At 49.1% G+C, this 25,148-nt stretch overlaps 1 protein-coding gene across 2 annotated transcripts in view; it reads left to right on the top strand.

Moving 5' to 3' along the window:
* RALY (RALY heterogeneous nuclear ribonucleoprotein) overlaps positions 1 to 25,148 on the top strand; it is a 126,268-nt gene that overhangs the window by 8,823 nt on the left and 92,297 nt on the right. Inside the window, exon 2 of one of the 2 annotated variants that reach the window (XM_071759868.1) lies at positions 5,112 to 5,266. The exons of the other annotated variant lie outside the window; for it this stretch is intronic. The gene's annotated coding sequence lies outside the window, so the exon portion shown is untranslated. The remainder of the gene's footprint in view (positions 1 to 5,111; positions 5,267 to 25,148) is intronic. 2 annotated transcript variants of the gene reach the window in all.

Here is a 25,148-nt window from a genome sequence, read left to right as displayed (position 1 = left end):
GACTATCTGATGAAATAGATATAAACAGATGAATTTGCTTTATTCTTGTTTCTTCTTTGAAGTTTCACAGTAAGAATACAGATGAGCAGGAAGTATTGATAAGGCTTCCCACCCTCTAGGGTCACCACCATCCTGGTTCTTGTCCCCTCCCTGGAAAAAAATGATCTTTTTTTTTAACAAATACGAAAAATGTGCTAGTAAATCTTTGCCATCTTTCCTTACAGCCCAGTAGTGTCTGCAGCTCTGTGTGTCGGGCTAGTGAGAAGTGGTGGTGGCTCTGGAATTTATGCTCTAAATAGATAAGAGGTAGGAGGGCATGTGACTTGGGCTGACCTTGGGTGGTAGCAGAGCTGGGAATAAAGCCAGGTCTCCATGCTCCCAGTTTGCACCCTTTGACGTTAGTCCTGCTGCTCTCTTGTCTCTCCTCCCCCAAAACTCACCTGCAAGATTTGCCTTGCAGCTGGAGCCCAGCTCTTCCCACCCTGCCCTCCCTCCCCACCATTCCCCTTCCCACTATCCTGGCAGAGCTGATGTTCCCACAGAGAGGACAGGGCTCTGGAGATGCACAGCTCAGTGCAGGAGCACAGCAGACATTTTTTGCAAGGCTTAATGTTGGCTGTGAGGAGGAAACCCTCTGCTCAGCACCATCCTTGCCAGGGGCTCAGCAGGTCTGGCTGGAGTGCCTTCATTTGGGTTGATATTGCTGCATCTACTTATTTTCCTATTTTTTTTTAATCTCAAGCTTGAGTTCTGGGATTCTCTTAGGACAACAGACACCTAATGGACTTCAGATCTGGATGCTGCAGAGGTGTGCATCTGGTTTAAAATAAAAAGGGTGTTTGCAGTGGTGCTGGAGGTGATGCAGGTCTCACCTCATTCAGCAGATCCAGCCCTGTTCCTGTCCTCCTCCCATTAGCCACCATACAGAACTGCCCAGGGCCCTGGGGAACAGGTATGGATCCTTCAGACTCCTGCCCACAATTACCAGTGCCTTGGGTCTTGGTAACAAAAGGTACAGCTTGAAAATGATCTGTTGGAAAGCATAATTAAAAACCAGATGGACACAGTGATGCCAGGTTGGAGGCTGCAGCCTGGTGCAGCACTGCTGTGTACAGCTGGGTTTGGTCCCTGCACCTTTCCAGGCAAAGCAGGTGGTGGGGTTTGGGTTTTTTTTTCATTAAAAAAAAAAAAGATAATCTATGGAGTGTTGTGTGAGGCCACACACATCTGTGTGCTCTATGTAGGTCAGATGTGTGCTCACTTCTTTATGAAGACTGAACTTGACAGTGTTTCCTTTCTGCAACCAGGGAGGGAGAATCTCAGCATTCATGTGCTGGCTCCATAAGGAATGTCCTGAAGGAAAGAGCCCAGAGGGGCTGCATGTGCAGGTGAAGTGTGTTGGCTTCACCCCCTGCTTCAGGTTTGTGACAATGAGCTTTATTGATGACAGATTTATCTAAGCTGCATATCCAGGGTTGATGGAGTGTCATATTGGATTAACCTTCCAGTTCAGCAGAGTTAATGCTCTGCACCATGCTTCCAGCAGATGCCTCTTGCTCTGCTCTGACTAAAAACCCCGTTTCCTAATCTCTGAAGCCTCTGTTTCTGTTGCTGTATTTCTTAAAATGCAAATCTCTGCCACCTCCTTCTTCCTCCACCTCGACGATCGTGTTCTGGTTATTTCTTGGCCTGTTCTGACTTTGACTGTGGTGGAGGATAGAATGAGTTGGGAACAGACCTCCTGTCTTACCCAGAACCATGTCAGGAACCTGATCTGACACCCCTGGAAATGGCTGAGTCTCCCTTTGCTTGCTGGCGTGGCCTCAGATCCAGATGTGTTTGGTCTTGTGGATGAAGCTCTGCCCAGGGTGAAACTGGTGGGGATCAAAAATGCAGATCCTGCTGATCTCCCCCTTCAGTAGGTTCCTCTCATCTCCTCAGTTTGTCCCTGGTCCATGGAGTAGAGGACCTAAACCAATCTGGTTGGTTTCTAAATGTCAGGGAGTTTCTTTGTCTTCAGTCTTGAAGTTATGTGATGATGTGAGAACTTTGTTTCTCACACAAGGAAGCTGCCTAACTTTGTGGAGGAAAAACTTGACCCCCTGGGGCCCTAAGATCCTGAGCATCCATTAAAACCAGATAACCAGAGGGTCTGGGGTTTGTGTTAAAGCTGTAGAGGGAACTGGCTCTGCTATCCCAATCATTTTTCTTCAGTTGAGATGACTTTGCAAGCAACCTAGGCTGAAGCAGTTGCAGAGGAACATCAGAGCAGATGGATATATGGATGTCTTTCTGCAGTCCAGTGTAGTGGGGAAGATATTTCTAGGATTGAAGCTGATCTTCCTGCTCTACAAGGCAATCAGGACACATTTGAAATGAAAGAAGGGCTGTGCTGTCACCTCCTCCCTCAGCAAATGTCTGATGTCTGCAGTGTCACCCACAGTGCTTCCTTCAGCAAATGGAGGAACAACCTCTACCACCCTCCTGAGAGAGCCAAAACTGGATGAGAAGTTCTGTACTCTGGAGCAGCTGATGAGCAGCCAGCACTGCAAGACCTGTCTGGGAGCAGATCCCAGTGACCTGAATGGGAAATTGCAGTAAGTGATCCACCCAAAGCTGACTTGGCTGGGATCTATGGATTTAGAAGCACCAATCAGTCTTGGAAGCTGGGGATGGATTGTAGCAGATTTGCAGCATGGGGAAGTGGACTCTGGACTTCATGGAGTTACTGGAAGTTGCCTGAGAAAGAGCACTACTGGACTGCATGAAAGGAAATTAAAAATTTCTGCCCTATTCTGCTAGAATTCCAGCTGGAATCCTTCCTGTGAAGTATGTGAAGTGTATGAGGGCATCTCAGGACAGGTATCTCTGCTGGAGAGACCACCTTGCTACCTGCTGTCTTGCTGTGTCCTGCAGGAGCTGAGGGATGGGATGTTCCCATGCCTGCTCTTCCTCACCAAGAGGAGTGGTGCCATGGGAGGGAACCTCCTGGGTGATCCCATCTCCAAGTCCCTGCTGGCTGACTGGAACTAAGAGGAAACGAATGAAATCCCCATTGTCACAACACATGGGGGGTTTTGACCTTCAAAAGACAAATGTGCTGGTGAGGCAGCTGGGAAATGTGTTCAGCTGCTTGTGGGCCGGAGGGGAGCTGGGTGAGAGGTGGTGGGGACAGGGGTGCTTTGCAGGCAGCAAAGCTCAGAGGGTGCCCAGGGCTGCTGTGCTCTTGTCTTTGGGTTAAGCATCAGCACAGAAGTGGACTCCCCAGAGCTATCCATGGCTCTCAGCTGTTGTGGTTAGGAAGCAAACAGAGGAGCTGAAGCATTTTACAGTTTTCTTCTGACTTGATTTTAAAACCAGGGTGTAAACTCTGTATTTTTAGAGAATAAAAAAGAGAGGGAAGAAGAATGCTGTTTGCTGCCCTGCTTTTGCGTTAGAAATTAAATTACTGTTTTGGTCAAAACAAGTAAACTTTAAGTATTTTCCAGCCACTGGACGAAGTCTTATTACTTGTACTTAAATTCAGAGTTAGATGGGAGATTATGGGACAAGGCTGAGTTCCTAAAAGTTCAGAGGAGAGGTGGTTGTTGGTAGGCTTGAGCATTCATTAGGCCCTTGAGGAACAAATAAGTGACCCTTCCCTTATCAGGTTTGTAAAGAATTGAGTCATTTTTCAAGTGTTGCAGCTGATTTTCTCCTCGCAAAGACCTTTGGCTTGAAGGTCTCGGCTGCCAAATGTACTCAAGCTCAGGTTTTGGGAAACACAGCCTGTGGTGTGCAGCCACTTTGAAGCCATCTGTTGGCTCTGTTCTGAATTCAGAGGGCAGCCCAGCTCCATGCTGCTCCCAGGCCTCTGCTGGGGTGCACAAGGGCTGTGGTGACCTTGGGGCTGGGGACATCATCTTGCTCTGAGGAACCCAGTAGCCAGAGAGCCTTTCCCAGTCCAGGTCTGGGCATGACTGGTGAAGCAGCCAGTTCTGCAGTACCCTGGGGCAGGTAGCTCTGCATCAAGTGTATTTGTAACTGTTGGGGACCTTCAGGACCAGGCTGCTTCAGAAGCACCCCAATTCTTTTTGGTCCCTGTAAAGAGAAGGAAATCACAGCCCTGCACTGGAGCTGAGCATGACATCTCAGGGAGAGCACCAAGAAGTCCTTGGAACATCCAAAGTCTGCCAAGCTCTGCTCCTGATCTTTGGGCAACTCTGATGCCACCAGCCCTCCCCTGGGAGGAATTTATTAAACTTTGGCACTTGTTTTCTGCCTAGCTGTTCCTTGTCCAGAGCAGCCAAGGCAATGCAAGGCTGTGTAGGATTGGGGATGATATTGCCCCTGCCCTTGAGACTGACCTTGGGACTGGGCTCAGCACCCCCCCTGGGACTCTGCATCCATCACCTCTCTGCTGGAGCTGAACACATCCCTGTTGCTGATTCAGGAGTAGATGATTATGGTCAGAGCTCAGGAGACACTTTTGTGACTCCAGCCCTTCACTGAGGTTGTCCCCATCAGCTTCTGTGATTTAAAGCAAGCTGGAGTTGAAATCCAGTGCTGGGCTGGGGGTTCCTGATGCCAGCCCTGTCCTGCTGCTGCACCAAGGGGTAGTGACCACACGTGTGCTTTGATTTGCCTCTGTGTGCCCATGGCTTAATTTGATTTTAAATCATCTGGGAATGCTGCAAGGGCTGGGAATCCTGTGTCCCTGCTTGCTCCAGTTTATTAAAAGAACACATCCATAAGCAGCAGCTCTTCAAAGGACTGTGCTTCAGAAGCTGCAGTGCTGGATCATGTATAAAACATGACCCTGCAAAAACCAGCCTGGTTCTCTGTGGGCAGCTTGGAGTTTTGGCTGTCCTTCAAATCACGTTGAAACCCAAGTGTCCCCTGGCTGTTCAGCAGAGCCTGAGACTTCTTTAGGTAAGAAAATGACCCTGGGTGGTGTCAGTGAGATCTCATTTGTCCCGTGGAATGGGGCTGATTTCTTTTCAGATGTCAGTGGTGCCTCCTGTGCCACAGGACTGAGCTGCAGGTCAGCACCAGTGAGCTGCTGTAAAAGGAAGAAAACAAAATATGCCAGACCAAGCAATCTGACAAAACTCTTTTTGTCTGTGTTGCAGTATGAGCAAGGAGCTTGCCCAGCCTAGGCTGGAACTTCATGTGTGCCACCCTGTCCTCCTTGGAAAGGGACTGAGGAGATGGGAGAAGTACCTGTTCATGTCTTGTAAAGGGGAAGAAATGCCATTTCCCTGGGGTGGAATTTCATCCATTTAAGGTAATAATTGTGTACAGGCAGGTAAAAAGTGGAATCAAAAAACATTCTTCCTGCTTGTGTTATTCCCTGAGTGAAATATCTTTCATTAACCTTTTCTTCACTACAGACATATCTTAGGTTCTTGAGGTTTTTGCTGCACTTTTTGTGTTCCAAGAAAATTTTTTCCCAAATAACAAGTGGTCTCATGATTTCAAGTTCTGCGTTGTGTAACAAGTGTTGCACTTTTCTTTTTTCTGTACTTCTAGCTATGCAAACTTCTCCAGGGACCTTTTTTTTGCAAGATTTATTCTTGCAGCCATTTTCTCAGGGTGCCTAAAGTAGACTTAGGGGAAAAAAAAAAGTCCTCAGAATTGCACATCACTGGAGCCCTGAGTGTCACAATGCCAATAAACAGTGGCAAATCTCCAAAGGTGGTGGGAGATGGTGACCCTTGTGTTTGGAGACACTTATGGTACACATCAGGCCCCTGCTGACTCCTTAAAATGCTGTGTTACACCTTTGGTATGAGGGAAGCAAGGGAGTTTAGAGTTCTTTTTCTGTTTTTTTTAAAAAAGGACTCTGTTTTGGGCCCCAAAAGCCAGTGAAATCCTTAAGGATTCTTATGGTTCCTCCATTCCAAGTGGGTTTTGGTGTCTGTGCACTCACTGGCTGTTACACCAGTTGTAAAGCAGGTAACTGTGGGTTGGGGGTCACCTGCTGGAGAGCAGCTCTGGGGAAAAGGACCCTGGATTCCTCCTGGCCCTTGTGGCACCTTGGGGTGCACGGAGCAGAGGGTGAGAGGCTGAGGGAGGTTCTCCTCACCCTCTGCTCTGCTGTCCTGGTGCAGCTGGAGATCTGCATCCACTTCTGGACTCCCAGAAGCTACTGGGGAGAGTCCAGTGCAGAGCCAGGAAGGTGCTGAGGAGTCTGAGGTATCTGTCACCCAAGGAAGGGCTGGGGGAGCTGGGTCTGTTCAGCCTGGAGGAGACTGAGGAGAGAATCTCACTGATGCTCACAGGTATCTAAGGTGTCAGCAGGATGAGGCTGCCAGGCTCTTTCCAGTGGTGTCCAGTGACAGGACAAGGGGCAGTGGTCACAACTGGGATACAGGAGGTGTAGGACCAATGTGTGCCTGTGCTGAGGCATGAAGTGTCATTTCAGACTGCATGGGCACTCCTTCTGACCCTGCTTCCCATTCCCTTGGGCTTTGTGCTCTCCATGAGAGAACTGAAGACCTGTGCTGGAGCTCTGCCACGCTGTGAGGCTGAGCTGGAGTCTGATGGTTCAGCTTCCCAGCTCTTCTGCTGCTGGGGTGCAAGGTTGCTCCTCCAGTGTGGTTTCCTGATTCATGACCCTGCTGGTCTGGGTAGAACAGATGATTTCAGGAGACTGACAAAATTGCTGTAGTCTTGCTTGGAATGTGATGCAAACCTGAATCTGCTGCAGGCCTGAAAAAGGTGTGGGCTTCCCCCAGTGTCTTTGTGTGGGGTGCAGGTGACAGTGCAGGAGCATTGCAGGGGGAAATGGGTGTAGCTTGGCCTTCCAGACAGCTCCCAGGTCAGGAGGAGGCTTGCACAGAGCAGAGTGCTGGAGGACTCACCCCCCCCACTTGCTGTACCCACTCTGGTAGCACAGTTCCCCATCTTCCCAGCAAGGTGGACGAGATGGCACACAGCAGAGGTGACTCTGCTTGGTGGCTTTATGGCTGTCACAAGGTCCCCTTTCAGGAAACGTGTCCATGAATGCAGTCTGATGTTCAACTTGTTCCACATTTTAGCTTGAGGGAGCTGGATGACTTTGAGGGTTTTTTGTACAGATGTGTGCTTTTGGCTGTGGTGGTACTTTATGTAGAATTAAAACTTGTAATATATGTTAATGAATTTGTAAAATTCAGGGTTAAACTGAGAAAGAAGTGAACAAAGCAGCTGAGACATGTCATTTTCCACTAGAACAATGTAACCAAATAGAAGGCCCTAAGGGGATTAACTTCTGTCTCGGAGATAATTAAAAGTGTAGGTCGGGTTCTTAAAACAAGACACTGCCAAGGCCATTTAGGTGCCAGCTGGGCACCAAAGAGTGTGAACATCTGCACAAGAAGAACATAAAAGATGTCACCACCAACAGATAAGAAGAAAGTTATGGCTAGGGTCTGATATCGCCTTGTAACAATATAATGAAGTCAGCAAGAATTGAGAATGTAACGATGTTGTAACCTCCCCTTTTACTGTATAAATACCCCTATAAATACCCCAACCCTTTCCCTTAACCCTCGGAACTCTGTCCAGAGAGAGTTGGGAGTTCCCCGGATCCGCAAATAAATACCTTTTACTATTTAAAGGCTTAAAACTCTGTCTCTAAACAGTTTTATTAGGCCTTGTTGGGCTTCAGTACCTGGACTGTCCTGACCCACACTAGAGGTCTGCAGGACTGGGGCCCTGTCCAATGGATGTCAGCACAAAAATGACAGAGAAAGTTTGAAGATGCTCAGAGTTGTTGCCTTTATCTCTGATAATCCAATTTATCCTCAAAATTCTTGATCCTCATGGTGGCAGCCTGCTCTGGAAGATAGGTTTCCGGGTCAGACTGGTCACTGATCTCTCCCTGGCATGCTGGAAGGGGGTAGCTGGCTGGGCAAGCCCTGTTAGGATTCCGGAAGGAATCTCAGCCTCCTCCATCACTGCTGGTGGTCAGGCTGTGATAATCTGTGCTGCTATTCCATTTGTCCTTGGAATGTGTTAGAAGTTGGACATCCAACCAGGAGGCCCAGCACTTGTCCCCAGAGGACTGGGACCTTCAGGGGTGTCCAGGCTGGCCAAAATCCAGCTAGTTTCAGGCTGCTCCTGTTGAGGTGGGGAGCTGAGTGGATCATACATAAAGAGATCTTTTTTTTCATCAAGGAGGCTTTATTCATGGTGTAGCCTTTTCATGCCAAAAAAACCTTATACAGCTGAGGAGCCAGACTTAGCTCAGTGATACTCTGGTATGAATTGGGAATAATTCTTCTGATTTCACTGCAGCTTTGCAATATGATAATGTCATAGAGTGGAGCTCTATGATGAATAGGGCCTTGCAGTGGGACAAGAAGAGCAGCAGACAGTAGATCTGGACCACATAGCTCAAAAGAAACCTTCAGTCCTCATGAGGCAGCCTTACTACTTCATTATTCTTTCAAAAAAATAGGGCATCTCCTATTCTTTTTTCTCCAGTCTTTTCCAAAGGTTTCCTTACCCTTTGTTGTATGCAGGGTATACCTTGTATTTCAGGGGCTGGGAAAGCTGCAAGCTTTTGGGGTGCCCTGTGTGTTCCCGATTTGTTTGTCACCTCCCTGAATTGTGAGAGGCTGATCCCAGCTTGGTAACAGGGTAAGTGAGCTTAAGGAGCTGGTCCAGCAAGGTGGGCACCCAAGCCTGGAGGGCAGGGCTCCTTCCCCAGGACTCCTGCATCCCAGCCCAGCAGGATTTGTGGCACTGCAGGAGCTGTGTTTGTTGCTGTCCTGCTGCTTGCTCTCTGCTCAGATGGACTCAATCTGCCTGATGTTGTACCAGCAAAGGCAATGGTGCTTCCAAGCCTTTATTTCCCAGTATTCCTTAATTCCTTGGATTGAGTGCCCTGGGAGTGTGTGAGTCTCTCTGATCCAAAGCTATTGAAGCCTTTGGAAAGTCTCTCACTATTTTACTGGCTCTTGGATGTGATTCTAGCTCTACAATCTGAGGGTAGCTGCCAAGCTGGTGCAGGTTGGCCCCAGTCCCCATGTCCTCCCTTTTCTCTCCCCAGCATCCATGGAAAAGACAGGATGAATCAAACCCCTGGGGTTGGAAATGTGCAGTGCTCTCCAGGTGCTTCCTCTTTCCTTTGGCATCTTGGATGCTTTCCGTGGCAAAGAGGGTCTGCCCTTGGTGCCAGCAGCTTTCTGATGAGCAGAGTCTCTGGAATGTGAAATTCTAGCATTAAATCCCTTCACAGTCACAGAAGCTCCTGCTGTCCATCCAGGCCAGCTCTGCTCACAGCTGTGAGCAGAAGCTGCTCTTCCTTATGTGTAATGCTGAAAATCCTCAGCTATTTTTTGCAGCTATAATTAATCAAGGAAGAAGACTCACTTATTCTATTTTTTTTTAATATACTATACACCCACGTCTTCAGGGAGGAGAAGGGTTAACAAAACTTCATTTCCCTGGATGCCTTTGTCCTGTGGTTGAGAATTATTTTTAAACTGCCCATGATGTTGCAAGTTGGGTTGTTGGAGGTTTGGTTTTTTTGGGTTTTTTTTTTTCAGTTGTCAAAATGTCAGTTCTAATGAAAGTCTCCACAGGCATGCTGTACCTAAGTGATTTAAGCCTTTAGGCTAAGCAGGCTGCTGATAGCATTTTCAGATGAGTCAGAAAGGTTTGTGTGTGTCTTTTTTTTTTAAATATATTTTTGTTTGGTTTGAATGTCTTCATCAAAATTGATTGTTGAAGTGGTTTTTTTTTCCTTTGCTAAGCTGCTGCCTGTCAGCTCACCAGAGAGCTGCTTGGAATTCAGCATCTCACCCAGCAGTTACATTGGGGGAAAAGGAAGTGCCTGTGTAATAACAATAATTGAAAATTAATAGTAGATTAAATTAATACATAATTAGAAAACACTAATGCTCCCTGTGAACAAAGGCTGATTCCTATAGGAGCTTTATGAATTGAAAAGTGTATGAAGCTTTCCCTGGGCCTTGTCTATTCCAGCCTGCAGATCATTAAAGCAATTATAATTTCACAGAGGTTTGATCTGGAATTGATTTCTTTGTGATAATTCAATTTAGAGGCTTGCTTCCTCCAGGGTAGAAAATGACAGAAGATGAAGTGTATAAATCCTTGGCAGTGTCTGCAGGCAGGAGTGAGACTGGCACCCAGCCAGGCAGGATGTGCTCCCAGGAGCTGGGGCTGGGTGCTGGTACCTCCTGATCCTTTCCTCATTAAACTCTGGGAGCTGCTTTGTGCCAAACCACGTTGGAACCAGGACTGGGTCGAGGGGTGCAGGGGATGTACAGGGGGTTTGGGTCATCTTGGCACTTCTTGCTTGGGAGTGTATGGGAAGAATCCTTGTTCCCCAGCCCTTAGTGAAACTTTGGCAGGTCGTTCCTCAGGGTGTCCTACCACTCAGCCAAACTTGGTGTTTCACAACCCAAGTTGTGAGCTGCTTTGGGCTCCTCCTGATGAGCAGAAGCCAAAGCAAGCCTGTCTGGAGCTGAGAGGAGCTGGAAACTTTGCCCTGGTGATGCAGGGTGAGCTTCAGCCATGGATCTTCAGCTGCTCCAGAACCAAGACCCCTCCTTCAGCCTGGCCCCCTCCCTCTCCTCAGGGTATGTTTTTGGGTCTGGCAGTAGCTGTGTTCAGCTGTGTCCAGGCTGGGACAGGCAATGCTGTGCTGACCTCTCTGGAGCAGGGAGCCAGGGTGGCTCCATGCCAGGACTTCTTGCTGGAGACTGTGGCCAAAAGACATTTTAGGTGTGCCCTTGGAGGGCTCTGAAGAGAGGCTGATGGTCTCCTGCTTCCTGGTGGCTCCTTACCTGACTGCCAAGGTGCGGGCATCTTCAGGCACAGGAGTCCTGTCTGTGAGCAGGTCTGCTCCAGGCCAGGCTGAGTGTCCCGAGCAGCTGGGTACAGGGATGGAACCAGAGGGGCCATGTGTGCAGTGAGGCTGTGCTGCCACTGCTCTGCAGTGACACTGCCAGCTGTGTCCCTGCTGCCAGCTGTGTCACCTGCAGGCTGCTGTGCCTGGGCTGCACAGCAAGGCTGATCAAATAAACACTGCCTGTGTCCTGTGGCTTCATCTTAATGTTTCACTCTTTACCTCCACCATCTTAACCCTATGAAGTTCAACAACACCAAGTTCAGTGTCCTGCACATAGAATGGGGCAACCCCGAGCACAAATCCAGTCTGGGTGGAGAAAGGATTGAGAGCAGCCCTGAGGAGCAGGACTTGGGGGTGTTGGGTGATGAGAAGCTCCCCGTGAGCTGGCAGAGGGTGCTGACAGCCCAGAAACCATCCGTGTCCTGGGCTGCATCCCCAGCAGTGCCAGGGAGGGGATTGTCCCCCTCTGATCCACTCAGGTGAGACCCCCTGCAGTGCTGGGTCCAGTTCTGGGGTCCCCAACACCAGAAGGACACGGAGCTGTTGGAGTGAGTCCAGAGGAGGCCCTGGAGCTGCTGGGAGGGCTGGAGCAGCTCTGGAGCCAGGCTGAGAGTTGGGGGTGTTCAGCCTGGAGAAGAGAAGGGAGCAATGGGGAGACCTTAGAGCACCTCCCAGTGCCTGAAGGGGCTCCAGGAAAGCTGGGGAGGGACTTGGGACAAGGGCCTGGAGGGATGGGCTGAGGGGGAATGGCTCTAAGGTGAAAGAGGGGAGATTTCGATGAGATATTAGGAAGCAATTCTTTGTTGTGAGGGTGCTGAGCCCCTGTCCCAGGGTGCCCAGAGAAGCTGTGGCTGCCCCATCCCTGGCAGTGTTCCAGCCCAGGTTGGATGGGGCTTGGAGCACCCTGGGCTGTGGGAGGTGTCCCTGACCATGGCAGGGGTGGCACTGGGGGAGCTTTAAGGTCCCTTCCAACCCAAACCAGTCTGGGAGTCTGTCATCCTTAAATCATCTGCTTTTGCTGTAGAACAAAGGATGCCTCTTCCCACATGTGCCAAGTCAGCTGCTTTGTGTCTCTGTGTCCCAGAGGGGTGCAGCAGAGCTTGGTGCTGCCTCTGTCACCTCCACGTCCCCTCCTGGTGACAGCCCTGCTGGGTGCAGGAGCACAGCCTGTGGCTGCCTTGCTTGGGGCAGAGTCATGGACTTGATGGGCTTTTGAAGGCTTTTGTTTGGTAGCCCAACCTGGGTGTTATCCTGGAATAAGCAGAGAGAAGAGGAAAGGAGGAAAGAAAATTAAGTAGAAGACAATAAAATACCACGAATCCAGTGCAGCAGAGCAGATAGGGACCTCATGAAAAATAGTGATAAAAGTTTGCAAAGCAACTGCTGTGCAGCATCCCTCCCCTCCCAGCCAGCTGAAACCAGGACAGGCAGAAAGAAATATCCCTTTGTTAATTTGTTTTATCCTTGGCCCAACACGACATTTAATTTTTCTTTTGTCGCTGTGTACAACCAACCTGCCTGTCCCTGAGCTCAGGGGCTGCCTGCCTGGGAGTCCTGGGGGAGCAGCTGGTGGGGCTGGGCTTTTCTTCCTGAGGATCAAATTGGGTTTGTTCAAGGTGTGACTTCAGCCACTGTTCCTTTTCAGGGCTTTTTTTTTAATTGTTATTTTTTAATTTCTAAACATAATGGAACTTGTTCAGAAGATGGGCAAGAGACTTTCAGCTGTAATTACATTTGTCAGGCTTGGTGGTGATGATAAGGGAATGTCAGGGAAAGGTGATTAACAAAATCCATTGTTTCAATCAGAGGTAGACAAGAGGGGCTCAGGGTTGGGGTGCATGAGGCCACTTCACAGCAGTGAGCATTTATTCACTGAGTGGGTCTGTTTGGAGCTCTCTCATCTCTGTATTTAGTGAGGGGAAAAGGCAACCTCAGCCCTGCAAGAGTTGTACCTTCCAGAGTTCTTCCAGGTGGGTTGTCCCTGGTGCTGTTGCTGTAGGAGCTGGGGGCTGCCCTGCTCTGCAGGAGGTTACCCCAGGGTGGTCTTCAGGAGGACCCTGTGATCAGAGCGGGCTGCTGACCATGGGCAGGTGAAGTGACACCCCCCATCATGTCACACCTTCTTGTCATGACCCAGCAACAAACAGGACTTCAGGCTGCTTTTTTCTGCGTTGGAGAAGTGCAGTGTATTTCAGTGCCTTTGTGTTTCAGACCTTTTCCCCATTTTTCTGGATCCCTTTGAAGGAGTTTCCCTCCACCCCAGAGACTGTAGCTGAGAGCTCTGAGGAGCACCCAGCACCCCACTGCCATCTGCAGCAGCTTCTGGAGATGGGAATGTGTCTGTGAAAGCTTCTGGTTAAGCACCTGGCACAAGAACATCTGACACCCTGAAAGTTTTGGTCACAGAATAAAAGCAGATTGGGAGAACGTGGTGTTTCCCACATCACTGTTGGGTTTTGCAGCACCACTCTGGAACATGTTGTTGGGAATGTCAATAAAATGACACATCAAAATGGGGCTATTTTGATGTTTTGAAAGACTGGTTGACAGAAAATCAAACCTTTTATTTTTGCTTTTACATTTTTTATTGGGAAAAACATAACTGCACATTTTCTTTCAGGAAAATGGAAGCTGTTTTGTTGAGGATTCTTTCATTTTTTGTGAAGACCCCACATGCTGGGGGCTGCTGCAGGCCTGGGGGGTGGGATTTGCTCTTTCCCTGACCTGTGTCCCTCAGCTGCCATGGGGACTCCTTGCTGGCCAGAGCTGCAGCAGCACTCACTGAGTTCTGTGTCTGCTGCTCTATCCCAGGAAGGAGCTTTACTGTTTCTGCAGCCTCCTCCTCACCTGATTATATATATACATATACATATATATATATATATATATATATTATTATTCTGGGATCTGCTTAGTCCTGTATGAGCTTCTTCCTTTTAGAGAGAAAAGGTTAGGATGCAGCATCTGTACCTTACATGGCTGCATGTGTGGTCTGTTCCTGGTGACTGACATGAAATCTGTTGAGATCCGAAGGAGTGGGGTAAGGTCTGCTGCCCCTTGCTGGATGTGTTCTACCTTTCTGAGCAGTGACTGCTTGATAATGAGAAACTATTTTGGCTTTACTGGAGTTTCTATATACTTTTGGCCATAGCTTTTTGTCTTTCTCCTTCCTTCTGTTCTTTCAGTGGGAATGGACAGAGCTGGACCATTTCTTTCTGCAGGTGAAATGAGTCCAGAAGAGGAATTTTTGTCTTTTCCAGCTACACTGCTGGCTTTACTGTGCTGTGACATCTGGGCTAACTTGCTTTAACATCTGGGCAGTGGTGGCTTGGTGGCTGTCCCTGCTTGGGTCAGGTCTGGGTGTGCAAAGGACATTATTAAACTCAGGCTGTGTCTTCAACAAGTTACACTTGGAGTAGGTGGGATAGAAGGAAGTGGTGACTGTCTGTAGATGTTTTTATCACCAAGTAGTGGAGATGTGGAGGTTGTTCCTGGCTGGAGGATCTCCTGAGTCCAGACATAAGGCTGACTGTCACATCTGTGTCACATCACCCACCTAAAGGATGTAAATACATCCCAAAGGGTGAGGGAGGCAGGCCTGGAAAAGCAGCTCTCAGGTCATTTTTTACTCGGTGTCGAGATGAATGTGTGTGATAACAAGCTCCAATATATAAGAAAAATGGTGCTTAAAGCATCTGGGTCACATGGAGCTAATTGTGTCTAAGCTCACTGATTCAATACCCCAATTAATCCCCTGTGCTCCGAGGAAGCTGCGGGAGGGCTGAGCTTTGCTGGTCTCTGGTGGAGGGCACAGCACAGCATTTGGTTGTAGAAAAGCAGCCAGATGTTCAGAAAAGATTTTGGGACCAATATGAGCGATGGCCTTATCTGAAAGCTGCCCGGGGCTGTGGAGCAGCAGCATCAAACATGCTGTTTCATGAAAAGCCACGTGTTGGTGGCTGCTTTTATATAAAATTCAGAGATGCTGTTTGCTCTGGGGGTTGGATCTTGGTGCTCTCATGGGAACTCAGGCTGGACCCTCCCTGCTTGGGGCTGGGAGAAGCACAGCACTGCTCCAACTAGTTTTCTCAAGCTGTTCCAATTTCTTTTCCCAATATTTTTTTTTTTTTGCAAGTTTCTGCAAAAAGCAGCAGTAGTTGTGCAGAGGGAGGGTTCAGCCTCTACAGAGGGGTCAGTGTGCCTCACACCCCTCCTCCTGTGCCTGCTCTGGTGAGGGCTGCAGGGAGCAGGTTGGAACATGCCCAATATGCCCCTTGCTGTTTGTGTCCTGCTCGGTGTGCATTTGGGTGTCTGTGCTGGATCAAAACAAACCGTTCTGCTGCAGGAGACAAGGTCTGAATTTGATGCCTTTGCCTTTTGGTGAGGTTGGAGGGCAGTGTGTTTAATGGGAGGTCTCCAGGTCAGTGGGGGTGGTGTTCCCACCTTTCCTCATGTGCTTGTTCACCCCTTGCTAAGGCCACAGGGTGGTGACATTTGAGTCATCTGAAGTGCTGAGATGCTTTTAAAAACTGTTTAGGGACCAGGAGAATTTAGATATTTAAGGTTTATGGGCTGAATCCTGCCTGTAGCAGGGTGTGAGGCAGCTGGGCTTATGGAGTTTGGGGTGGCTTCAGGGCAGAAGCTCGAGGACCTCCCAAGGATGCTCAGGTCTCTGCTTGTCACTGAGCTGGGAGAAGAGGAGGGTACAGCCTGTGGACTCATGAGCTGCGTTCTCAGCTGCTGCCTGTGCTCTGGTGAGGGGAAAGTCTGAATCTCTTCCCTTCCCCATGCAGATCCATCCTCTTGGGCCAGTCTGGATCCCTCAGATGAAACCTGCCATCACAATTCCCAGTGACTGGTAAGGTGGTTGCTGTGGGGGGTTGCTGATCAAAGGGGCAGCTCCGTGGGGTGCTGCGTGGGCTCTTCCCCTGCAGGGCAAGGACCAGAGATGGCTGCAGGGGATGAGCACATGGCTTGGCTCCTCCATCATCACCTCTGCCCACACTGCTCCATCACCTCTGCCAGGCCCTTCTGTCCCCTGAAATCTCCCGTTCCTTTCATGTTCTCTTCTTCCTTTGCAGTGGGCATTTTTATGTTTGCAGCCAGGGCAGTGGCTTTGCCAGTCCCAGGGATCTCTGACTCAAAAGGTGGGTGTGAAGTCACCCACCCTTCAACAAGGCACTGCCCTGCCATCCTGCAGTCATCAGTCTGAACCCATCAAAGCCTTTTTCTGGTGTCACAGGGGACTTGCAGGCTCCTGGTGGAAGGGAGTTGCTCATCTGCACAACTGGATTGCTGGCACAGTGGGAAAAAACACATTGGAGGCTGCTGAGCTAATAGACTGGAGTGAGGATGATACAGACATGTCTGGCATCACTGCAGCCTTTCTGCATCACTGATGAGAGAGGCTGAAGATCACAGAGAGGTTTGAATTAGATTGGCACAAAAATCCCCAGGAAGTTCTCTGTGCTGCTGCAGATTTTAAGGAGATGTTACAGCCACAGTCTGTAAAAGAAAGCTTAGTACTGGCTTATCTTTTGGCCCTGAGCACATTCAGCAACATCTTCTGTATTGCAGAGAGGCAAGGTGGAGAGCAGCTTTTCTATGAAGGGGAAGAAGGAAAATAATTTCCAGGTGTAAGGTAAGGTCAGTGGGACCTCTGGATTGCAGAGGAGACGTGGTGGAGCAGCCAGAGAGCATGTCCAGCCTTTGTCTGATCTGTCCTGCTTCTCTGAGCCCTGGACTTTGGGTTCCTGTCATCATCTTTGCTCTCTTTCCATATCTACACTTTCCAATATACACACCAGCCCAGCACAGAAGAGTATCTAATGCATTTTGATTTGTTGGTCAAATTTTAAACTGGCACTGTAGTTTATGAAGATTAAAAGTTGTTTTTTGGTTTGAGAAAAAATTTTGCAGGTCCATGTGCAGGGCTGGATGCTGATGCTAAAGAACCATCACATTTTAAGCTGTATGACTTGATTGTCACCAGTAACGTGGCATTTAAACCAGAAAAGATGGAAGCAGCTTTAGTGATTTAAAATATTCCCGTTGTCCCAGTGCTTCATCTTTAAACTAAATGAAACTTATACCCACATGCACTAGGAACACTGTAGGGTTTGTATTTTCTTTGGTTTGGTTTTGTTAGACCAGGAAATATCTGGATGCTCATAATTATTCTTCCTCCTGCCCAAACAGCCAGGAAGGATCCAGCCTTGAACTGCAGTGGTGGCTGGATGTAGGAGAGACTTTATGCCTGGCAAACAGATGGGTTGAGAACCTTGGCTTGAGCATAATGTCTCATGGAAACTTTCTCTCACTGGAAGAGGAAGCTGTTTCTCAGCGGGAGGTGCAGCAAGACACCAGGTGGGTGTGTGGGTGCTGTTGTGATGGCACCTCTGGTGTGACTGGGGAAGGTCAGTGCTGAACTGGTGTGGGGGATGCTGAGGAGCAGCTGCTTCCTCCTCAGTCCAGATCTGACTCTGTGGGTGAAAAAAGGGCTGTACGTGTCAGGCTTGCAGAGTGTTTTGGGCTCCCTTGTGATGAGAGGGGGAATATGAAGGAAGTTTGCATTGAATATACCATGTGTAATGGCAGGACTTTCAGGGGAGCCCAGGTATCTTATTGTCTTGCATCTTGATGAATTCCAAGGGTATTTGATCACCTGCCTGCCCTGGATGTTTTTGAAAAGCAGGCGGGAATGCAGAGACTTAGCCATGTGGAGTGCCCCCAGTAAAAAGGGGTGCTGAGCCCTATAGGGAGAAATTTATTTCACAAAAAGTAATGGCTCTGTCTCTCCTGTGGTGTGCTCAGCAGTGTGTTTCTTATGATCTACCTTTAGTTACCAGCAAAATTTGTTTTAAATTGGATTCTCGGAGAACAGGCAGCAAGACAAACGTAGCAAGAAGCTGCCCTTTGGCGAGCTGGGCTGTGCTGGGCTGTGCTGGGCTGTGCTGAGCTGTCCTGGCTGGTTCATGCTTAAGAGGTCTGTGCTCTTGCCTTCCCAGGAGTAGAAATCCCAAGCTGATATTTCTCCCTCCACAAGACTTTTATGTTTTCTAAGTGGCATGGATCTGCTTAGCCATGTGAACAAAATTCCTTTCTGTTTTCCTTTTAGCTTAAGCCAACGATAATGAGAAATCAATGTAGGAGTTGGGCTGAATCAGACCAGGGATGTTGGTCTCAGAGATGAGGAAGATGCTTATTGAAACCAGGATGCTGAGGACTCTGGTAAAATGGCCAGGACTGGCGTGTGCCAGGGATCAGGACTGGGTGTTCTGGGGATGCTGCTTTGTGGGAGAGTGCTCTGGAGCTGCCCCTGCCTGGGTGTGTTCATCCTCCTGTAGGCATCTCCAGCAGTATCCAGTTCCTTGTTTCAAATTGAACCTCTTCATTTGGAATTTCAGCTTGTGATTAAGTCTTTTTTTCTAATGTTAGTTTCTATTAATAGGACATCATGGTAAATCCAAGCAATTTGTGGAAGTCACCCTTTATTGCAGTGCTGGTCAGATAAAAACCATACTTTACGGCAAAGGAAAAGCAGAAGTTTAGCTGAACACCAGGGAGTTTTGGAAGCTTGAGTGATTGGATATTCAGTATCCTGGGTGTAACAGATAGGTATGTTCAGGTCTCTCAGCTGTGCAGATCAGATTTCTGATGGGACCCATTACTCAGCAGGGGTTTGGGTTTTCTCCAGGCTTGTTTCCGTTGTCCTCCTTTCAAACCTTCTTTCATCTTTGGTAGGACTGTTTTCATGAGTAGTTTTGGACTACAATTGAAATATTTCTGCTTTTAAATGAAGGTCAACTTGTGTTGTGGGTCAGTTCACTCCACTCCTGTACTTCCTTCCTCACCTTATTTTGTTGGGTGCCCCATTCCCTGGGCTCAGCACAGGGAGGTGGGGACTGTCCCCCTTGGAGGAGACATGTTCCTACTCACATCTTCAACTCAAGCTGCTGCTGCTCACCACCCAATCTTCAAAATTTGCCAGTCCCATCCTGTCAACCCAAGGAGATGGAGTCTTGTCCCAGCAGCTGGTACCAGGGAGGAGCTCTCTGTCCCAAGGGCATCTGGGGCACCTGGTGGTGTAGAAACCAACATTTCCCATTCCCCACTGGGAGGTTTGCTTTGTGAAATACCCTGAGCAGGATGTAGGCAGTGTTGTTTAGAAGAAGACAAACTTTGTAGAATCCCAGACAGGTTTGGGTTGGAAGGGACCTTAAAGCTCCCCCAGTGCCACCCCTGCCATGGTCAGGGACACCTCCCACAGCCCAGGGTGCTCCAAGCCCCATCCAACCTGGGCTGGAACACTGCCAGGGATGGGGCAGCCACAGCTTCTCTGGGCACCCTGGGACAGGGGCTCAGCACCCTCACAACAAAGAATTGCTTCCTAATATCTCATCTCAGTCTCCCCTCTTTCACCTTAGAGCCATTCCCCCTCATCCCATCCCTCCAGGCCCTTGTCCCAAGTCCCTCCCCAGCTTTCCTGGAGCCCCTTCAGGCACTGGGAGGTGCTCTAAGGTCTCCCCATTGCTCCCTTCTCTTCTCCAGGCTGAACACCCCCAACTCTCAGCCTGGCTCCAGAGCTGCTCCAGCCCTCCCAGCAGCTCCAGGGCCTCCTCTGGACTCACTCCAACAGCTCTGTGTCCTTCTCGTGTTGGGGACCCCAGAGATTTGGAACAGCTCATCTGATGGATGGCTGCCTGGGTTCTTGGGTACTGCCCTAAAGCAGAGTGAGCTCTGGTTTTCAGGAGGAGGCCAGGACAGACTGTGAGCAGCTGCCCCAGCTGGGGCTCCTGTGGGATGGGGCTTCCTCTGCTGCATCACCCACTGCTCCAGGCTCCAGACACCAGGTTTCATCAAGTGGTTTTGATGAAGAGCTCTCAGAGTTGTTCAGCTTCAAAAAATGCTCGAAATTCACACTGTGCTGCTTATTAGTGATTGGCCTGAGAAGTTAGAAGGTTTCTAAGAGTGATTGCAATGAGCAAATGAGCACATCCAGCTTGCAGCTGGGAAGAGAAGTTTCATTCCCACAAACAGACTTGGAGAAATTTAAGTAGCAGGGGAACGTGTACCTAAGGGAAAGCTGTGGAAGAGGAAGAGAACAGGATTTTGCTGCTTAATTTGACTCTCCTCTGGTTGTGCAAATAAATATTTTGTTTAAATTAGCCCCAGACATGACTGCAAACATCTATTACAGTTCCTTCAGATGTTTGTTAAGGATTTTCTTTAAAGTGCTCCTTAATCAAATGCTCTTATTTTATCATGAGTGAGTTGTTTGTGTAATTGCTTCCTCCTTTTCCCACACACCAGCACTTGAGAAGCAGTTTACTGGAAAAACCCTTGAGGAGAAGGCTGTGATCTTAGGAGCTTTGTCTTCTCCCTGGTGAGAGCTCTTCTCTCTTCAGCTCTCTGCAGTCTCTGGAGCCAACCCCAAGTGGAGATGTTGCCTTCTCAGAAGCTCTGGGCCACTTGGCCACCCAGAGCCCAAACAAGAGAAGGCTTGGGACACCCTCTCACTAAGCAAACCCTCACCCCCTTGGCTGTGCTACCCTGTCCCTACCCAAGTGGGAGAAGTTACTCAAGGTGCAAATACAGCTCTGAGTAAGGCAGCTGTGTGTAAGGATGGCTCTTGTCCTGCCAATAGCTGCTCCATGGCTGGAGGCCATGTCTTGGCTCTGCTTCATTTCCCTAGCTGTAAAAATAACCTAATGGGCAAACCTCAGGCTCCAATTTCACTGGAGAACATTTTCCTGTTGCTTTCCCAAATGCTTTGTGCTCCTGGTGTCACTCAGCCCCTGGTGCAGTGATGTGCCAGGAGCTGCCATGGAGGGAAGAGCTGAGGGAGCTTTTCTGCACCTCCATGTGGGGGTCAGTTCAGATCTTGCTCCCAGCTGTGCCACCAGATGCTTTTCCACCTTGAGATGAATTAAAATGAGTTGGGGTTTCAGTGTCCCCACCAGGCTGGAGTGCTTGAAGTGTCTGTGGAACAGCGTGTGGAAATGTCTCAGAGGACCTGAAAAAAAAGGACTTGGGCTGTGGCACTGGACTCAGGGGTGTCCCAGTCCCTGCTGGAGGTGCCAGGGTTGCGTGGGCAGGGCTGCCACCTTGACCACCTGGCATGTCCCAGTCGTGTCCCCTCAGTATGGACAAGGTGCATGCTCAGAACTGGGTATTCCCCACCTGCCTGGCATGGAGCAGGTGACACTCAGGTGGGCAGAAGTCCTGTGGCTCTTTTGGGATGAGCTCCTGGCTCAGAAATGTCACTGATTTCAGAAGTCAGGGAGTTGTGACAATGAAGGCAGACAGGGTCTGGGTGGACATGGGGTCAGACCCTTTCCAGACAGGGCTGGAGATGGATGAGGCTGCTGTTGCTCACTGCAGTACTGTTACGTGATGCACTTTAAAATAAGGGGAAAAAATGTTGAATTTATGTTTTCCTGGGTCTTCCAACTGCTGCTTTCCCTGCTGCTCCCTCTATTCTTTGCTCCTGGAGCAGTGTACCAGTGGTGCCCAGTGAAACCTGTCTGAGAGCTGCTGGGGTGATTTTAGTGGGTGGGTGAAGGTGCAAAGGATGTGTCTGCCAGAGGGTCCTCTCTGTTCCTCATCAGAGAGATCAAGGGGCTCAAGCAAAGCAGCTGCTGAGACCCCCTTGGACTTCCCTCCCTGGGTTTGACCAAGCCCAGTGGATGCTTGCAGGGAAACACCATTTCTGTGGTGGCAGCAGACTGAGGCTCTGCATGGTCATTGCAAGGGTGATTTGTAGCATCAACCTGCAGGGACACTCCATCCACCTCTGTGTGTGAGAAGTTGTGGAGGGAAAATATTTTGGAGTTAAGCAGCATTGCTGTGGGTACAAGGCTAGGTGAAGGCTACCAAATTTTAAAATATTCCTTCAAGAAAGAGTGGGCTTAGGGAAAAGCTCTATATTCTGGTGTGTCCAAAGAAGCCTCATCAGATAGATAATCATGTTATATGATAATCATTATGTTATAATGGGTTTATGCTAACAGTTTCTTTGGGGGGCAGGGGAGGCATCTTGGAATTAATAAACTCCTCTCCTACAAAGCTTGTGGTACCTGAGGATCCATGAGAGAAAGAGAGGAGGATACTGCTCTGGAGAAGGGTCTGTTTCTGAGAGGGTGAAGTGTAATGAGATGTTTCTGACAGGAGGCCACGAGGGAACTCTGTGTGCATGCGTACATGTGGGCTCCAGGATATATTTATATATATATATATATATATAAAGAAATACAACTCTTCACTCTGGAGCTGGATCCCGAGCAAATATCACAATTATTGAAAAAGATGTCCTCTTCCTTCCATCTTGGAGATAGGACTTGAAGGAAGTACAAAAGTATTTATGTGCCAATGACCTTGGAGAAATTTGATTTTCTCTTTTCTGATCATTATTTCCATAAGGCAATAAAAACAAACATAACCCTCCCCCCTCCCCCCAAATTCCCATATTTTTTCCATCTGTTGCAAACCTCTGGCTGGCAGGGGTAACTTACTTGTGTGTCAGTAGCAATGCCAGTGGCCGCTTGTTTTCAGCTTGATCCATTCCAGGACACCTGGATGTTCCTCTCCCTCTCCTAAGGTCAAGACCTAAGGGGGTCAAACCTCGGGCCAGGTTGGATGGGGCTTGGAGCATCCCGGTCTGTTGGGAGGTGTCCCTGCCCATGCAGGGGCTTGGAACTGGATGGTGTCAGGGTCCCTTCCAACCCAAACCATTCTCTGGTTCTGTGATAAAGGAAATTGGTGAGAGCATTTCTTCTTATATGGCAGCCTCATGGCTGGTGCATCCCAACTTGATCACACCAAGTCTGTTGATACTTCAGCTCCAAAAGGTGTTTCTTCCAGTTTGATGTTCCTCATGAGAGTCAGGAGGAGCCAGGAATCTCTGAAGAGCAAAGCAACAAACCAAGGCTGCACCAGCCCCCTGCACTGGTGTGTGCTGGACTCTGGCCTGAAGGGAGCACCCAGCTTGGGTGTTTCTGTCTCGTAACTGCTTATGAAAAACCCCAAATATAAGCAATTGGGGTGTTTGGGATTTTTTCTTCTCTTATGCTCACCTTTGGGAGCAGAGCTGAGGAGCAGGGCAGCCCCTCTGTGCTGGCAGCTCGTGGCATTGCTCCCAGGGCTGCTCTGCTGTGCCTGAGGTGATTTTCCACCTGGCCTGGTGCTTGTCCCTGTGGAAAATAGCTGGATCATCTCTCAGCTTTTGTGTTCTAGGATAAACAAACCAAAACTGGGCAACCAGCTTCCCATGGATGCTTCCCAGCTGGTGCAGCAGTGGAGCTGGAGCTGTGTGGTTCTGCACCCCATCTGCCCATCTCATCATCTGCAAAAGCCTTCCAACCCCTTAGGCTTTCTCCAAATGTCTCCCTCTGCACTTGGTGTGTGAATGTCCCATTCCTGTGTCTGAGCTGCAGGGGTGACTTGGGGACATTCCCTCCTCCTGGCCTGCTCTGTTGCATTGAGCACAGCTGGGGATTGGGGCTGGTGCCTCCCAAAGCACCAACCTCCTGCTCACCCTGGCTGGGTGGCTGAGTATCTTAGCAGGAAAAAATACCAGTAGGAAGGGGTCGTGATATATTCCACTTGCTCTTGCCTGATTTCTACCTCTTAGCCAAGCAAAATGTGCCAGAAGTTGAGCATTATGCACACCTTGTCTGTGCATCAACATTGAAGATGTCATTTGTTTCACATTATTGTCAGCTCTGGGAACCACAGACAAATGTGGCTGTTGATGTCTTCTATAACCCCAGCCAAGCAATATTTCCTCCCCTGGGTGAAATAACTTGGTGAATCTCTAATTACACAAATCCAATTAAAGGCTGCATGTAATGACTATGCCTAATCATACTGATACACCCATTTAATTAAAAAAAAAAAAAAAAAGAAAAAAAAAGAGAATTTGCTTGTATACAACACGCCACCCAATTTAGTAGAGAATTAATGTCTGGCTCTGGCTGGAGCTGTGCAAACACTGGCCCCTCTGGGCACCCCTGAGAGATCCCTCTGAGCATCCCTGGATGGTCCCTGAGTTAATGCCCCCAGGAGGTCCCTGAGGCCAAGCTCAGTGTCCTGTGGCTGTTACAAGCAGTGTCTCTGTTGTAAGTAGGTTCTCAGGAGGTGTCTGAGTGAGATGGGGGTGAGAAAGGACCCTCACAGGGCCCCGGGGATGGGTTGGGGTCTGTGCTCCATGACCAAGCATCCAGGTGGCCACTGGGCTGGGGTTTGCTGGGGTTTGTGTCTGAAGCTCCGTGGTGGTGGGGGGGCAGCAGAGGTTCCTTTGCTTCGTGGTCAGGTCAGCTCTGCTTGGTGCTCTGGTCAGCTCTCAGAGGCCAAGTAGCACCAAGAATTTCCCACACTGGAGATTTTTCCTCTTGTGACTTGTGCTCTGCTCCAAACCCTGGGTGAATGGTTCCTGCCTGGCAAACTCCTGTTCTGTAAAACTGCCCGGGTCAGCTTTCCCCCCCATGTGCCTGTCCCCAGAAATGAGATAAAAGCAGAAGCATTCCCAGCCCTGGGAGCTGAATCCTTACAGCATGGCACAGACCTTAATCCAAGCAATCCAGAGCAAGTGACAGAGGGAACAACAGCACATAAAGCTCTGGAGTTTTCTATGAATATTTTTGTACTTTATTGCTGAAATCACTCTTGGAAAAGCAACTGAAGCTTTGTCATTTCCTTAGCATGGTGAAGGCAGGAGGAGGCTTTTCCTGCAGCCTGGAGACTGCACCCAAACATCTGTCAGGCCTGCAAGCACCCAGGGATCAGAGGGAGCCAAATGTGGGGCAGAGGGAATAATATCAGGGCAGTGAGGTTAAAGAGGTGGATAATTCATTTTTTTCAGTGCTGGTCTTGGGTGTAAATCCATTGAGGTTAATGAAGGAAAGCAAATTGAATCGAGGAGCCCTGGATGGAAAGCTCAGCCTGGCACCCTGCCAGTTCCTGAGTCTCCTCTGGGAGCTCCCGATGGGATTTTAGTGGCAACGTTTTGGTGTCAGCACTGTGCTCATTCACACTGCCTGGCAGAACCTGAGCTCTGACAGCCCCAACCATTTTCACTTGTAACCAAGAAATAAACCTCCTGTCTTGCTTCTTTCCTTGATGTGTGTGTTGGTTGGGGTTTGTTTGTGCTCTGCCTGCAGTTACTCCATGGGGCTCTGGCCCATGTTCTCGGGTGCTGCAGAACCCCAGGGGCTGGAGGCTGAGCTCTGAGCTTGCTGCATCTCAGCTCTGAGCCCTCCATCCCTGGTAGCTCTGTCTGATGGGTGGGATGGCAGATATTTGT

Source organism: Heliangelus exortis, chromosome 16 (assembly GCF_036169615.1).
Source record: "Heliangelus exortis chromosome 16, bHelExo1.hap1, whole genome shotgun sequence".
NCBI classification, from domain to species: domain Eukaryota; kingdom Metazoa; phylum Chordata; class Aves; order Apodiformes; family Trochilidae; genus Heliangelus; species Heliangelus exortis.
This window is presented reverse-complemented; position numbering and strand designations above follow the sequence as displayed.